Below are 15,912 nucleotides of genomic sequence, written 5' to 3'. Positions count from 1 at the left end.
TAAACCTCTGCTATTGGAGGATACGAAAATTTCAACAACGGCGCAGCGACTCGTAATTGCAATGCGAAGAATTCTAGGTAAAAAGTGACAAAACTCCAGGTGTAGACAATACTGAGAGTATCTCTGTTGATGATACTAAGTAGAAAAGAAGAAAAAGAATAAGTAATCATAAATGCGTCGCTCTTCATCAAGAAGGAATTGGCAGCAACAGCACACAAAATAGCCTTCATGAATGGAGTGAGCAGAACCCCGCATAGATTACATCAAAAGGCAGCGGCAAAATCAAAACACCCAATCCAGGTGACATGTCTAGCAATATCTTGCTTTTTTAGCTGAAAGGAAATTACTAGTTTAATGTGCGCATGGCATCTACTCTGGCGCTGACACCCAGGAGTTTTCCTTTGAGCAATTATGCTGTTTCTGAACACGCAGATAGTTCGTGTCCTGTTGATTTCTTCTTGCTGCACTGCTTTCCTTATTCAGTGCTGAAACCGTTATCTAGCACTACGGCCAGGAGTTCTACTAACTTAAGTCCATTCATATTCACTTGTTGTAGAAATATTAAAGTGCGGCTAATGATGTTTGCTAGCCGCCATAACTTTTAGCTTTGCACTGCACTTAACAGCGCTAGGTAAGATTTTAATTTACATTATTGTTCGTGTAGCGGGAATGAAATGCCTGCTAATACGTTTTTAATTCTTTTTCAGGAATGCTCTATGAAACTTGACTTTCCTCGTGATGTCGAAATCTGGATAGCTGTCATTCGATGGCTACGCGAGACCTTTGTCTGAAGTGCATGGATATTTTTTCACGCAGTATTTTTCTTCAATAAACCTGCAGAAGTATCAACCACGAGCACGAAAGTTTCACAGGCTGTTTACCGTTCGCAAGGTGCAGCAGTAAATATGCGGGTGACCGACGACAGTAACAGTAGTAACCTAGTTCAGTTGCATCCTGTGGATGCTGATGGCCTGTTTTACTTCATTGGGAACTGTGCGACTCAGTCATTTCTTGGATTGACGAAAATGGTGCTGTGGATTTCCAGATTTTTGCTGGAATATCAGTTGATAGTTTTATGAAGGCTTTGGAATTTTACCTCTTTTTTCCTTTCACTATATAATGCGTGTGCAAAAGAAAGAAATTCACGTTGGATCTAGCGTTGCTCCAATATTAAGCAATATCTTTCCTACTCAGATAGATCGCATTTTTTCGGAGATTTTAAACCGAAGATAGGTTCTTCAAGTTTTTAGATACGCCGAAGATTTTCTGATTGCTTAAAAAAAACGCCATTGTTTACCAACCTAGACACATTGACGAAATTTTTATCGGTTCTCAAACAGCACAACAAAATTTTATATTTCACACATGAAGTTCGTTTTGGCAAAACCTTGCAGATTTAAGATTTCGATGTCACTTTCATGAAAGACCAAGCATGCTGGACGTACAGTCCCCGCGCCTGGATAGAACTGCTGGCTTTCGATTGCGCCCAATTCAGAGCAGTAAAACTAGCGATACCTCCACTCTGCTCACAGTCCAGCCTCAGTAAATAAAGTTGCGTTTTGGCAAAACCTGGCTGCGACAGAGAGATCACAAAACACAAATCAGCTGGCTTTCCTACTCTCTATGATTGCGGAAACTTTACTACAAAAACTGATAGTAGGAAGAAGGCTACTGCGATGCTTGGGCACAGACGATCAAATCTGTTGTGGTTCCATAAAAGCATCATGTCCTTCGTAACCGGAAAAAGATAACCACGAAATACAAAGTTCCAGTCGTGTTTTCCGCTTCATGCAGGCTTGCCACCTTGTGTCAGAAAACGTATGAGCACAAAACCAATTTCTAGGTACAAAAGAAGCATGCTAAGCTGTATGTAGCCTCCAAAGAAGGAGTGCTTTATAGCATCCCACTCACTTGCGGAAGGGATACGTCAGGCAAATAAGTCGATGTTGTAATGACAGGCTTCGGGAGCGCAAGACTTCGTTTATAACAGGCATTGGCTCCTACCTTCCTTTACACTGTAGAAAATGCGCTAATGTGAGCTCCCAGCCACTACTGTATGATACAATCATCTTTAAGAAATGCAAAGATGTGATCACCCGAGAGCTCGTTGAAACTTATCATAATGAAAAAACTGGGTCCGGCTGCGTGAATTCCGTTTCATTGGTGCTGCACAATAATGAGAGCGGATTTCTCGATAGATATGAAAGATCGTACAATGTGGAAAGAAAACAATCCGTCCCCTGCAGCATATATTCTGTGTGTTTCCCTCTTATAAAATATTGTTGAAAGTAGCCCTTTCCTGTGCATCCTTTATCTGTGTCGTCCGGTTGCGCTGCAAAGGTCCTGCTGACAGCTATGACCCAACAAGCTCGAATTGAAGTTTTCTTACACAAGGGACTCTGCCCCGCTCCTATATACCCGCTTCTTCACACTAAATGTCTCTACCGGCGGAGAAACTAACGTTACTGAGTAAGGTAAGGCTAGTTCCGAAATGGCTGCTTTTCTGTGAAGTGACCACAAAGCCGTTTTAGTTTTTAGGGTTAATCGTATGAGTAAACATTCACGTAGCAGAAATGGAGGTGTTTTGTGTACACCCTGTTCATTTTGTCGAGAGGTGCACTTATCCTTAGAGACTCCAAGAGAAGCCAGATTGCTAGCGAGTTCCTTAGCAGTAGATGCGCTGGCTCAGCAGCTAAAGCTGTCCGCTGCTCGGACCATGGTCGCTGGGTGAAATCATTGCCATGGAGGTCCTATTCTGATGATGTAGATTTGTAGAAATTGTAACCTGCACTGAGATATGAAAAAAAAACATAGATGCAGAGAGACGGGAAAGGCAGAGAACTGAGATATGATGTTCCTAATTAACCCTATAGGCTGAAATGAATCCGGAGTCATTTGTTACGGCACCAGCCATGGACCACGTGCCAGCTTGGAAAAGCAACTTCGCATACCGCTAACTTTCTTTTTTTTGGATTTCTTACATATGTATAGATGATGTATGTACAGAGTGGAAGTGTTTCTGGCTGTATGCCACTGCTTCAAAAAGTGTTACAAGCCAGTCAAGCGCTTTCTTTTTTTCTCACCGCCTCCGTAATTTGTGTACGCTGTGACAGGAATAAATAATATTGTTATTAGGATATTATTAATGCAGCTCTAAGCCTTAAATAAAGTTTCTGGCTTGCACATGATACTTGACTTTTATTTGTGATACTTCAGTCGCGTCTTTTTCGGGCGGTGCGATATATTCCCACATGAAAATATTCGAGCACCTATACACGGCAGACACTTTTTTTGTGCCCATGAAAGGCGTTGCCAGTGTCTGGTATTGATGACATTAGAATGAGATGTTTTAGTGAAAAATTCTGCAGACATTGCATCAAACTTTCTGCAACATCCAGGACACATTTAAATTACGCTTGATCTACGCAACGTACCACCCTGCAGACGAAAGAGAGTGGTACTTTTTCTTAGTGCTCAGAAGCCCGTGCATATCTACCATAGCCACGAGACAGGTAAGGAAGTGACGGACTGACAAATTTTGTCCTATAAATTGACACGCTTTCTCTTTCTCCGTTGCTTTAGCGTGCAAGGATTGCGCAAAAAATTTGAGAAGGCGGTCTCATTTCGGTGACAAATCGGATAAGGATAAATGCAAGAATTTATAGATTTGTATTTTTTTTTTTTGGCCGCCGCGGTGGCTCAGCGGTTACGGTGCTCGGCTGCTGTCCCGAAAGACGCGGGTTCGATCCCGGCCGCGGCGGCTAGAATTTCTTTGGAGGAGAAATTCTAGAGGCCCGTGTACTGTGCGATGTCAGTGCACGTTAAAGAACCCCTGGTGGTCCAAATTTCCGGAGCCCTCCACTACGGCGTTTCTCATAGCCTTAGTCGCTTTGGGACGTTAAACCCCAGAAACCAAACCATTTGTATCTTTTTTTTTCCACTGGTTTCTTGGACGTAACATACCGGGTGTTTCACGTAACTTGAACCAAGGATTTAAAAAGTGCAGTAAACCGCAGCCCGCTGAAACCAACGATACATTGTTTGCCATCATGTGGCGCTCCTCAGAATATTGTTTATTGCGCTTAATTAGTTAATTAACGAAGATGAATTATGCAAATTTTCAAATATTCATTTTAGAGACAAGACCGTTAGGTTAGGTTGTAGATCAGGTTTATAAACAACCGATCGAGTTTATTGTAGCATCGTATTTCTTACGGGATCCTTTTTTTTTGGCATCTAAAGAAAGCCCGCGAAATGTGAAAAAAATACCACGTGACTATGTTCGTGCGCGACCAAATTGCAGCGCTCTCAACGGCGCTTCGAGCAAACGCAGCGTTCCCGCTGGCCGCGGCGAAGTGAACGGCCGCCGCTCTTAGCAGCGGCTTGACAGTGCGTCAGCACTTTCCGCAGCTGCGCGGCGGCCGTTCAGTGGCAACAATGTGCGCTTTCTGTTAAGAATTGAGTGGTACAAAAGGTCAACGTGCCTTAATTTCGTGGCGCTTTTTTCCCTGGTATTTGCTAAGTGAGCGCTGGACTTCTCCCCGACGGCTGTTTTTAAAAAGTTGGCGTAATAAAGTTCATTTGAAGTCTTAGCCTGCGCGTTGTCACTCCCATCAGCTTGACAAATCACTGGTTGTTTGGGTGTTTGACAAATCCCTGGTTGTGAGCGCGCCCCATCTGCTTTTACCAGCCGCCAAAACCCGGCTCTTCGCCTTTAACGGCGCCTTGGTGGAGCACGTCGGCTGGGTCATCGTCGATGTGCAAGCATTCGGCAAGACCTTCTCCACCGAGTTTGTTGGCGCAGAGAGTCCTATTTGGCCGGGGGTCTTCGGGTGCGGGTGGTGCCAGCAAATGGGGTTCGCCCTCAGTTTTGCGACAGTAAAGCCACATGCGAACCAAGCTCTTTGTGTGCTGTGTTGGCTTTGAAGGCTTTCTAACCTGGTATCGGCTACCAGGCGTGCTTCTGTGCTCCTAGTGTACCTCACGACGTGACCACCGTGACTACAGCGTCCACCGTGACTGCCTGCGAGCTCGGTGACTTCGGTGCGTGCTAAGCTTGACAGCCAAGATACCACGGACGTGCTTTTCGAGCCCGTTCGGTGCTAAGCTTTATCCCGTGAGATGACCTACCCCTGTAGCCTCCTGCCTATTCTCGAAGGAAAAGTCCATGTATTTCTGCTGAGCATCGGCCACATACCTCTCGTACTGCCTCCCGGCGCCCAACAGGGCACAGCGTCAGTTTTTGAGCCCTTGCTCCCGATTTTGTCTCTGCAACCTCAGGCTTCGCTTTACCACTCTGCGGTGCCGGCGGTTCTACCGTGGCAAACGTTCAACTGTGGACCCAACCTGACGTGCGCTCACCCCGTCTCGTTGAAGGCCTTGCTGCTCGGGCACCGCAGTTGCCTTGCTCTCAGCACGCGTGAACTCGGATGCACTTCTCGGGTTCAACACCGGATCAGCACCCAATGCCGTGGGCCCATTCGTCACCGTCCTCGTCGGGTAGCGCCAGCCGAACGACGGGTCATCAAGCAGCACGTGCAGGATATGCTTGACCAGAGCATAATTTCCTCCTCGTGTAGTCCTTGGTCCTCCCCTGTCGTCCTCGTACGCAAGATGGATGGGACACTCCGCTTCTGCGTCGATTATCGAAAGCTTAGTACTGTTAGCGACCTCGACGTGTATCGGCATCCTCACCTCGAGGGCGCGCTGGACCGCCTGAAGGGGGCCTGATATTTTTTCACCTTGGATCTGCTCTCGGGATGCTCGCAGGCGCCCGTTCACCCCGTCGATGCGGAAAAGACTGCCTTTGTGACGCCCGATGGCCTCTACAAGTTTAACCGCATACCCTTCTGTCTCGCCGCGGCGGTTGAATTTCTTTGGAGAAAAAAATTCTAGAGGCCCGTGTACTGTACGATGTCAGTGCACGTTAAAGAACCCCAGGGGGTCGAAATTTCCGGAGCCCTCCACTACGGCGTCTCTCATAGCCTTAGTCGCTTTGGGACGTTAAACCCCATAAACCAAACCAAACCAAACCAAACCTTCGGTCTCTCGTATGGTTCGGCTACTTTCCAGCGCCTCGTGGACCGCGCTTTAGGCCATACGGAGTGGACGATGGCGTTGGTCTGCGTAGATAACGTAATTTCTACAGAGCTACGTTTGACGAACACCAGCGCCTCCTTAAACGTTTCCTCGAGGCCTTTAACTATGCTGGATAGAAAAAATGTTTCTTCGGTTTCGCGGAGGTGAAGTACTTTGGCAGCGTTGTCAGCTGGCATGCATTCGCCCCGATCCGTCAAAGCTGCAGGCGCTCATGACTTACGAAGCTCCCACCACTGCCATGGTGCTAAAAAGTTTCTTTGGATTCGTCTCCTATTTTTGACGCTTCATTCCAAATTTTCCTACACGAAGCGCTCCGCTGACCGCCCTGCTGAAGAATGCCACGTGGAGCTGGACAGCGGCCCAATAGCTGGCGCTCCTGGATGTCAAACACGCCCTCCTCTAACCTGCTACTTTGACCCATTTCGATAAATCGGCCCCATCTATCCTCCACGCGGAGGTAGGCCCAAATGGATTCGGCGCAGTCCTCCTGCAGGAAGACGAGTCTTGCAACCACAGTGTCCTGGCTTATGCCAGCCTCCAGCTCTCTCAGGCTGAGCTCTGCTGGCACTCTTCGGAACTCGAGTGCCTCGTTGTCGTCTGGGCCTTCGAGGACTTTCGACCCTACCTATATGGCCGGCACTTTAGCATCGTCATGGACAATAGCGCTCTTAGTTGCTGTCCGCCAATAATTTGAATGCAAACATTGTACGCTGGTCCCTTCAACTTCAAGAGTACGATTTTACGGTAGTGCATCGGCGCGACTCTGCCCATCATGACGCTGATTTCCTGGCTCGTGAGCCATGTTCTGTGACAGCCTTGACGGACCTGAGGACTGCACAAACGCAAGACCCCGACCTTGCTGCCATTGTTCGCTCCCTCAGCACCGCTGCCAGGCCACGCCACCACTAATTGCGCTGGATCTACAGGAAAGACAACGCTCTCTAATGTCATGTGAAGCTGCTCCGTGGTCGACCTCTCATGTGACTGCCAGTTGTGCCGGAAACGTTGCAAAAACAGGTCTTGCGCGGCTTGCACGACGCTCCCACGGTTGGTCACCTTGGCGCGGCAAGACCTACGCGTGAGTGTCGGAGCGGTTCTGGTGGCCTAACATGATTAGGGACGTCATGCAACACGTGAAATGCTGCCAGACGTTCCAGTACAAGAAGCCGCCAACACGAGTTCCGAGGCCACCACTGCAGGTTTCTTTTTCTCCCACCGTGTGCACCTTTCGAGCTGGTTGGACTCGACCATTTGGGCCCGTTTCCAATGGTGTGCGCCGGCAACCGATATGTGCTGGTAGCGATCGACTACTTCTCCAAGTGGGTCGAAGCACTGCCAGTCCCTGACAAGTCGTCCACTCATGCAGTCTTGTGTGTAGAACGGCGTCTTGGGCAACGGCATGTTGTGCCCCGTCGCCTCATCACGGACCGTGGCGGCCGCTTCATGTCGCCTCAGTTTGTGTGAGCCCTCCGCTCTCTCGGCATAGCGCATTGTACTGCGTCCGTCAACCATCCGCAGTGAAATGGCCTCGCGGAGCGCGTCAACCGTACCCTCACGGATATACTAGCGTCCTACGTCGCTCCGTCCCGCACAAACAGGGACCGTTTTGTTCCTGCTGCGACTTTCACCGTCAACACTGCGGCGCAGAAAACTGCGCATATGACGCCGTTCTCCGTCGTCTATGGCAGACCGGCCTCCATCCCCTCGACGCACAGTTGGGGCAGTCCCACCCTACTGCATCCCCACCAGACTCCACCCAACGGCTTCGTCGCCACCGCCTTGAGGCCCAGCGCAACATTCTGACGGTTCATGAGCGTGCTCAAGAGGTCAATCAGGACGCTCCACCACTTCCCTCCTTCCGAACCGGAAACTTGGTCTTCGTTCGTCGTACTATCAGCGCTACTGGCCGCGCTGCAAAGCTTTTGTCCCGGTAGCGCAGCCCGGCTCGGTCCCGTGACATGCCGCCTCGACGATCTTCCCCAGCATCGGCGACGCGGTGCGGAACACATTTTTTCGGAGCATGTGTCGCACATGAAGCGCTGTCTCCGGCGGCCGCAATTACCTCGACTTGGCTACCATCGCCCGATCATGGGTTGCAATGTCGTCAGAGCGCCGACTCCTGGCTCCATGCCTTCCTCACAGCGTACCAGCCCATAACGGGGGCCGCACAATGCGCACGCATCGCACACTGTTCCTGCACTCCCGACGTTCCTGACCTGTCGTGTGTCTGAACTCGCACGAGGTCTTCTGCTCGGAGGGCGGCGGACAGCAGAATCGAGACGGAGCCAACAGCCACTGCTTGGTCCAGCGCCCGACAGGCACTAGGTGCTTGCGGGGCGCACCCTTCACGTGCTGTGACATCATACCTCTGGAGAACTTCCCACTTGCCACTGTCCCACTGCACGGAGATCCGTCTCCCGTGGGACCGCATCGCTTCGGGACCTCGTGGTCGTTGGACGGCCTCCCCGGACTAGGGTTTTTGTTCTACCATTCCCTGTCTAGGGGGTGTTTTTATGTATGAGTGTGTTCGGGCACAATTGGTGCGTTTCCAGCATTTATCCGTTGTCTGTTTTTCTGTTTTCCTATTTGTCTGAAGGCAGTTTTGTGGCAGGCTGCACACCTGCCCACTGAGTGGCATCTATTTTAATACCTGCCTCATTTGGTACGTACACACTTACTATGTTATAAATAATGTTGCTGCAGTGCTAGGATATTTTGAGAAAACATGGGGTCCTTCTTGAGACATATTGAAAGAAGAAAATACTACAGAATTTAGTTTGCAGGCTGTTGTGTCTATAATTACTGTATAATAATCGCGATTTTCCCGCCTTGAATCTGTTTGGAGCCTGCCCTGCTTCTGCTATATGATATTCACGACTGATCACCTTATAGCATGCTCGAGTTGATTCTTTTGGAAGATCTTTTAAGGATATACTAATGCCCTTCTCTAAAGCACCTTAATCCTCCCAATAATTCCTGCTAATTCACATCAGTTCATTTTTCGGGATGAGCTACCTCTAATATTTTGGGTCACTTGAAGATTTTGGGGGTGAGCAAAAATAAATGTTTTAGAGTCTCTCAGTGTATCTAAGGAGGTGGTTTCTATTATTGGTCCACCATTGGTCACGCGGTGTGGATCACGCTCACGCCACTACTCTCGCAATCTCATGCATAGATCGCTGGGATTTTTCAGACCACTGCTCTCGAAATGGAACAGTGGTTAAATCATGAGCCGCTGCACCCGCAGGAAGCTGTTTCAACACCACCACCAGTGGCCTTGTGAGATGCAGGTTGCTGTTCGCGGGCTCCCGTATGGCTCATGCACAGCGCCACAGTGGGCAAGTAATTTAGCGACGATCGGCAGGTCATGTTGATGTCAAATGCTCACTTGACTTCTCTGGACATATCAGCGAATCTTGTGGAAAATTTTAAACTGGGCGCCGCCGTATTATTGGTCAACTGTTGTCACTTGACACATGAAATAATCAGGAGATTTGCCACTCCGAGAATTTTGTAACAGAAAAGTCGAAGTTTTATTGTGAGAGTAAAACCTAAATTCATCATTATCGTTAAACCGCCTACGCTCTTTGCAGAACTGAGGTATCCACTATATCTCTTCAATTGACTCTGTCACCGACAGGACGGCCTAAATTGTATCGCATTAAATGTAATTTTGCTAAGGCAACTACTGCCCTAAACCTACTGCTGTATATCTCACAATAAAGCTCAAAGCTTGACTATAGTACAGAAGTTTGAGGTCACTTTGAAGAAAACCTAAGTTTCTCATTATTTTTCGAAACAACAAAAGTGCCCGCACTCCTATAGAGAAATAAAATTTTAATTTCGTACCTTTCGCGCTTCCCTATAAAGCACATAGAATTTTACTTTTCTCAAAATATTCCATCATCCATCCCTTTATGACAATTGACTGACCCTAAGCCTCCAGTACGCTCCAGCTATATTTGGCGATAACAATAACCATGTCGTTGTATTATACTGAGCTAATACCTTGCTTCAGACTTTCCTTTCACACTCATTCATTGAGTGCAGGCACCTTGCAGCCTAGAGCATACAGTGACGTTAACAACCAGATTTCAAGACCACATTAAAAAATGTTGTATAATACGGAACACCTCTTTTTGTGTTACCAGTTGGTGCACGGGATTTGTTCCAGTCTATTGTATTTTATAATGCACATGACAGAAGACAACAGTTACCGAAACCAAGGACCATAGGGGATGTTTTCTTTATAAATTTATGGTGCTGATTATCTGCAAATGAAGTGTTATTATTTTATCGCTTAAACATTATCGATAAGAAAGCATTAGAGAAAACTGCATGCCGCAGGCTGGATCCCAACTCACAAGCTTCAAATTTTGCGTCTGGTGCTGTAGCATCTGAGCTACGGTGAATGCTCTCCAATCATCTCCCTTCGCGGGTATTTATGTGCACTGTAACCAAACCCTGAGCTTATTTACCCCCACCTTTGTCCACAGCGACAGACGTAGTTTCGTCCCGCATCACCACCAGTGCCATGTAGTAACGCCATCGAACGATGAGAGAAAAAGCTGCACGAGAACCCTTTTATGCTACTCATCAAGACTGCCATATTCGAGGCCTTTGTTAAGCTATTGAGCTGACAAGGGAAGGGAAAAGAGGTGCTGATTATGACATACGTGACGAAAGCCAACAGTCGCCGAAACCAAGGAGGGTAGGGTGTTTTTTTGGTGCACTAGCACTCACAGTTGCGATCGCCCGCATTTTGGCGTTGTATCTATGTCTCTCAGTTTGTTAGTCTGTCTGTCTCAAGCTGGTTTTGTTACACACCGCTCACTTGGCCGCACGTTGCCCACCCTCTCAGGCGGCAGCCCATTTATCGTGAGATGGTGCTCAGGGAGAGCGACCTGGGTTGCAGCCGGTCCTAAGCAACCCCACTCCCAGGGATGGCATTAACTGCAATAGCCTTGTGCCACTGCGCCACCATTGACCTGCCCACAGGGTGTCTTACATGCCAACGTGCAGCTGGTGCTGATCACACGAGGACCTGGGGCGCTGCGGCACTGGTCACCTGCTCGCCTGGTGGCTTATTTGCCAATGTGTAGCCGGTAATAGCCAGGCGACACCGTTGACGGCAATTACGTGGCACTGACCCTAAGAGCACCAATCTACGCAGCAGCGTTCAAGAGGGAAACGTGATTCGAATGATGCTTACACCGTAGCTAAACAGGAAAAAAGTTTTGGGTACTATTGAGGTGGCAGCCTGCAACCACCTAGTCGGTCGTAGCTCCAACCTAGAATTGATGCTATGGTAGTGCACATATCCGCATTTGGCCTAATTACCCAACCCAAGTGTAATATTTTCTTCCAGTTTGTGCTGTTGATTGCTTGGAGATTGTTATTGTTTTTTGGCTTAGATAAAATTTATGAGCAATCAGAACAAAAGGTTTGGTTTTAGAGCGTTTAACATCGCACAGCACGGGCCTCTAGAATTTCGCCTGCATCCAAATTCGGCCGCCGCAGCCGCCATCGAACCGGTGTCTTTCGGGTCAGCATCCGAGCACCGTAACCACTAAGGCGCCGCGCCTGCACAAGCAGAAGAAGAACAACCAGAGGAAAAATAACCACATGCCGCCACTGGTATTTGAACCCACGACCTCCGAATTTTGCGTCCTGTGGTCTACAAATTCAGCTACGGCGACGGCTGTCCAATCTTCTCTCTTCTGGGGGGTTTCTTTGTAGTGTAATCAAACCTTCAGAGTGTTCACCAGCGCCTCCCTCGTCGATAGAGGTGGACGTAGTACGTTCCGTATCACTGCCAGTGCTACGTAGGACTATGATCGAAAGGGGAGGGCAAAAGCTGTTAGAGAGCACTCGTATCCTACCTATGGCATCAGGGCTGCCAGACTCGGGGTTTTATTTAAACTACTGAGCAGACAGCTCGCCGATGTATAAAGCGTCTTGTGTTGGCGGCCCGAAAGTGTTTAGTTACAAGTTTCGACAAAGAGAGGTATGAAATTCGTTAAAGTGTACGGTTTAAACAGATCTCTATCATATCACTGACATAAATTTTAACTTGTTGTAGATAACGACCAATGCCAAATTGAATTATTTCGGAATTCTTTCTGACTGTACAGTGACCACAAGCAGTGAACCCAAAGCGCTGCACACTGCAAGCTAAAACATGCTATATAACTGTCTGAACAAAAATTGGTGTGAGACATCCCATAACGTATAATATACAGCAAACCGCATACATTGTTTTGCAGACTCTGGCCAGTTTCATTACAGATGGCTGTCCGCAAACAGCCTAGACACTTTTTCAAAGTTGCGGAATCACATGCCGAGGCACGGATGTCGAACATCTAGACTGTCTAAAATTAACGGTTTTAGAGAGAGAAGTGTTTTCAAGGAGTTATTGGAAAGGAACGTCGCGTTTTATAAGGGTTGGGCTTCATAAAATTTGCCGCAAACTGGTTCACAGATTTAGCACGCACAACCTGGAAGGAGCTAAGTGCATAATATTACAGTCAAAAGACCGAAACTATATCGTTACCGCGTTAGTATATACATGTATATTTGCTTTCTTGAGTAGAAAAAATAAGCTGTCGCATAGATGGTAAAGTAATGAGCCCTGAGGGAAAATAAATCAAATATATCTAAAACACAAACTTGGTCTCACTTTGTCCCACTTTTCAACACTGACGTCTGCCCTGCACAGTGTTAGTTAACACATCCAAAAATGATGCGCAAAGACCTATCTAAGACAGCTTTTCTCGCATTCAAGAAGAAGTTAATAAAATATTTACGGTTGTACTAATGCAAAGTGACTTATGCTAGTATATAAATTTTCCCACCGTTATTTTTATGCCCCTTCGGTTGTATAGAGCATTTGATCTCAAGTACTCTCTCCTTGTTATGCTCTTAACCCTTGTTTTCGTGTTCTTACCTTGAGTGCTTTTGTTATCTTTCGTTCGTAACGAACGCCTCCCAGATAATCTGCTTTCACTTGAAGTCCCGCAACGAATGGCTCGTCAGGCACCCGGAATTCATCAGGGTGTGGCGAACTCCTGCGGTACTGTATTACGTCCTTCAATGTACGACCCTCTGAAGGGCTCTTGATGAACTCCATTACTCGACGCTATCCGACGACTTCGCTTTCCACTGAAGCAGCAGAAGACATCCATCACCAGTAATCTAAGAACTTCCGCATGAAAATGCTGAAAAACTGCTCAACGTGTTTGATTTCGGGGGGATGCTAACTCCTCGGATGATTCCATCAACGGTAAGTGCGTCTAAATCAAAATATTTCTCTGAAGTTCTTGAATGGACTCAGAAGAGTGCTTCGGGTAACTTTCACGGGCACCTTGCAAAAAGGACGAGAAGGAATGTTCCTAAAAATTTTGTATTAAATCACACTCCCTCACCCAAAATGTACGTTGGACTTACCCTTAGAGAAGAGAAAAAAGAAAATGGCCTTCTCGAAGGGGGTTTAAGCCTAACACGCAAGGTGCATCAGAGCCCACCTGAGCTCACCGCAGGCGCATAAATAATAGAGAAAACCACAGGCGCGGGTGCTCCAAAATTCGACAACCTTGATAGAAGTCTACTAGCAAGTAACATATTCACCTCAGGTGATACAAGAAGTCGTCTCGGAGGAGCATGCCAGAGCATGTCCATGGGGAAATCTCCTGGTTGCTCTTATCATCACTGTAGTCTCTTATAAGGTCACTATAAGATGTGAGTCACGGAGAGGTACAACCGGCACTTTGTACATCGAGGCAGAGGAACATCATTATCGGCCAAAAACATTAGGAATACGGCACCAAAGGCGCCCCACTAGCTCCCACCGGTGAGCCTAGTCCCCACATGCGGCTGAATCAGCCTCTAAGGCTGTAGCCGTTCACTCACCCAAAGTAGCCAGGGCGCTACAAAGGAAGCCGGTGTCCAGAGACCCGCCTACACACGCCGCCCACTCAGCTTCCATTGAGATGAATCCACCCTCGTCCTCATCGACAACACAAGCAGAAGAATGTGCCTGCGCTTCTTTGCTAAGCACCGTGACCTGACCAGCGACATGAAGACATAGAGGAGCACTTGTGTAACACTGTGTGCGTGCCTAAAAGTCAATTGTTGTCAGCCTCCCGGCAGGCATCATCATGCTACCGCCACGCAGTGGTCACGCGAGGAAGTTTAACAACGTACGTAGGGGAACTTGAGGAGACCAATATTTGGAGTTGGGTTCCCTTTTCCACGGGTGACGACGCATGACCACGCTGCACTACTGTAATGACGCCTTATTCGAACATGAGCTCCATGACAACGCAACAGAGAGGTGACGATGCTGCCCATAAAAATGACCCGCAAACCGCGCCAGATCATGGCTCGAACTCCGACTATGCTTTGAGCCGTATGCATGAAGAACATGCAATGCTCTAACCTCCAAACTTGATGTCACTATCGAATGTGGGAACGTAAGTGCATTACTACACACAGGCGCAAACCTCTCTGCCCTTATGCGACCGTTTGCTCAAGAAAGAGTGCGGATATAAAGAGTGATGACCACTTCAAGAGCCCTTAAGACCGCACCAATAAAGCCAGCCTTATTTAATCCACGTGATGATGCACGGGGAAAGGTCAATGCACCTGTACGTAACATGCGCCCTTTGTTTCCTGCAGTAGTGCTCCAGATATGACACAGGTGCGCAGTTATCTAGGGAGCATCGAGTGATCTCTCACCGTCAGTCGTCTTCATGTTCTCGACGGACGAAGACACACCCCAAGCCACGACTCCATCATATGAATCTGGCCTTCTCTGTATATGACTAAAAACTATGGGAAGGATGGGGGATTCAAGCTCCTCCTTACGTTTGGTTTCGTTTATTAGGGTTTAACGTCCCAAAGCGACTCAGGCTATGAGGGAGGCCGTAGTGAAGGTCTCCGGTAATTTCGACCACCTGGAGTCCTTTAGCGTGCAGTGACGTCACACAGTACACGAGCCTCTAGAATTTCCCGTCCATCGAAATTTAGCCACCGTGGCCGGGATTGAACCCGCGTCTTTTGGGCCAGCAGCCCAGCGCCATAACCACTGAGCCCCCGCGGCAGGTTCCTCCTTAAGGGTATGATGCAGTAGCGCAGTTGGTTAAATCGCATATATGAAGGAAGTCATTGTCTTCTTTACATTCAGATCGATGGGAGTCGTCTTACCCCTCCTGGCGGAGGTGTGCAGCTGTTAACAGACGCGCTACTCCCCTGCAATGGGAGGTGCTTCCAGAGGGGGCCCTTTTGCGACCAAGGTTGCTCTTCCCGAGCGACCAATCATTAATTAAACTTCCACCCGCGACGGTGGACAGTCAGCTTCTTAAGCGGTGGGCAGTTGGTGTGACCCTCAAGGTCCTTTGACTTAGGTAGCTCACCTTCCTCCTAGGTTGCTCGCCGGGTACCACCTGTCAGAGCTTGCCCGTGATTTTTCCTTAATCAGTATGAGGCAGAAATGAACGAAGAAGGTCTGTTTTCTGATTGCGCTAAACTCTGTGGCCGTCGTATCTTCAGGGTATCTTTGGGGTAGTCTTGGCAGGCGATTAATATTAGCAAAGAAAGCGAAACACACAATTTGCCGAACGATGAATGCAGTGTCCACTATAATAATTTTGTTTATGTATTATGTTACTACAGGTGCGTTCACAGAATTACACAATAAGGCGTGGGAATAAAGGTATGCAAATTAGATCGGACACACAAACTGTCCTCGTTTTATTGTATTACCATTGTTCGTTTGGTTTGGTTTATGGGGTTTTAACGTCCCAAAGCGACTAA

This window comes from Amblyomma mixtum, chromosome 2 (genome assembly GCF_055824585.1).
Source record: "Amblyomma mixtum isolate Tamu chromosome 2, ASM5582458v1, whole genome shotgun sequence".
Classification (NCBI taxonomy): Eukaryota; Metazoa; Arthropoda; class Arachnida; order Ixodida; family Ixodidae; genus Amblyomma; species Amblyomma mixtum.
This window is presented reverse-complemented; position numbering follows the sequence as displayed.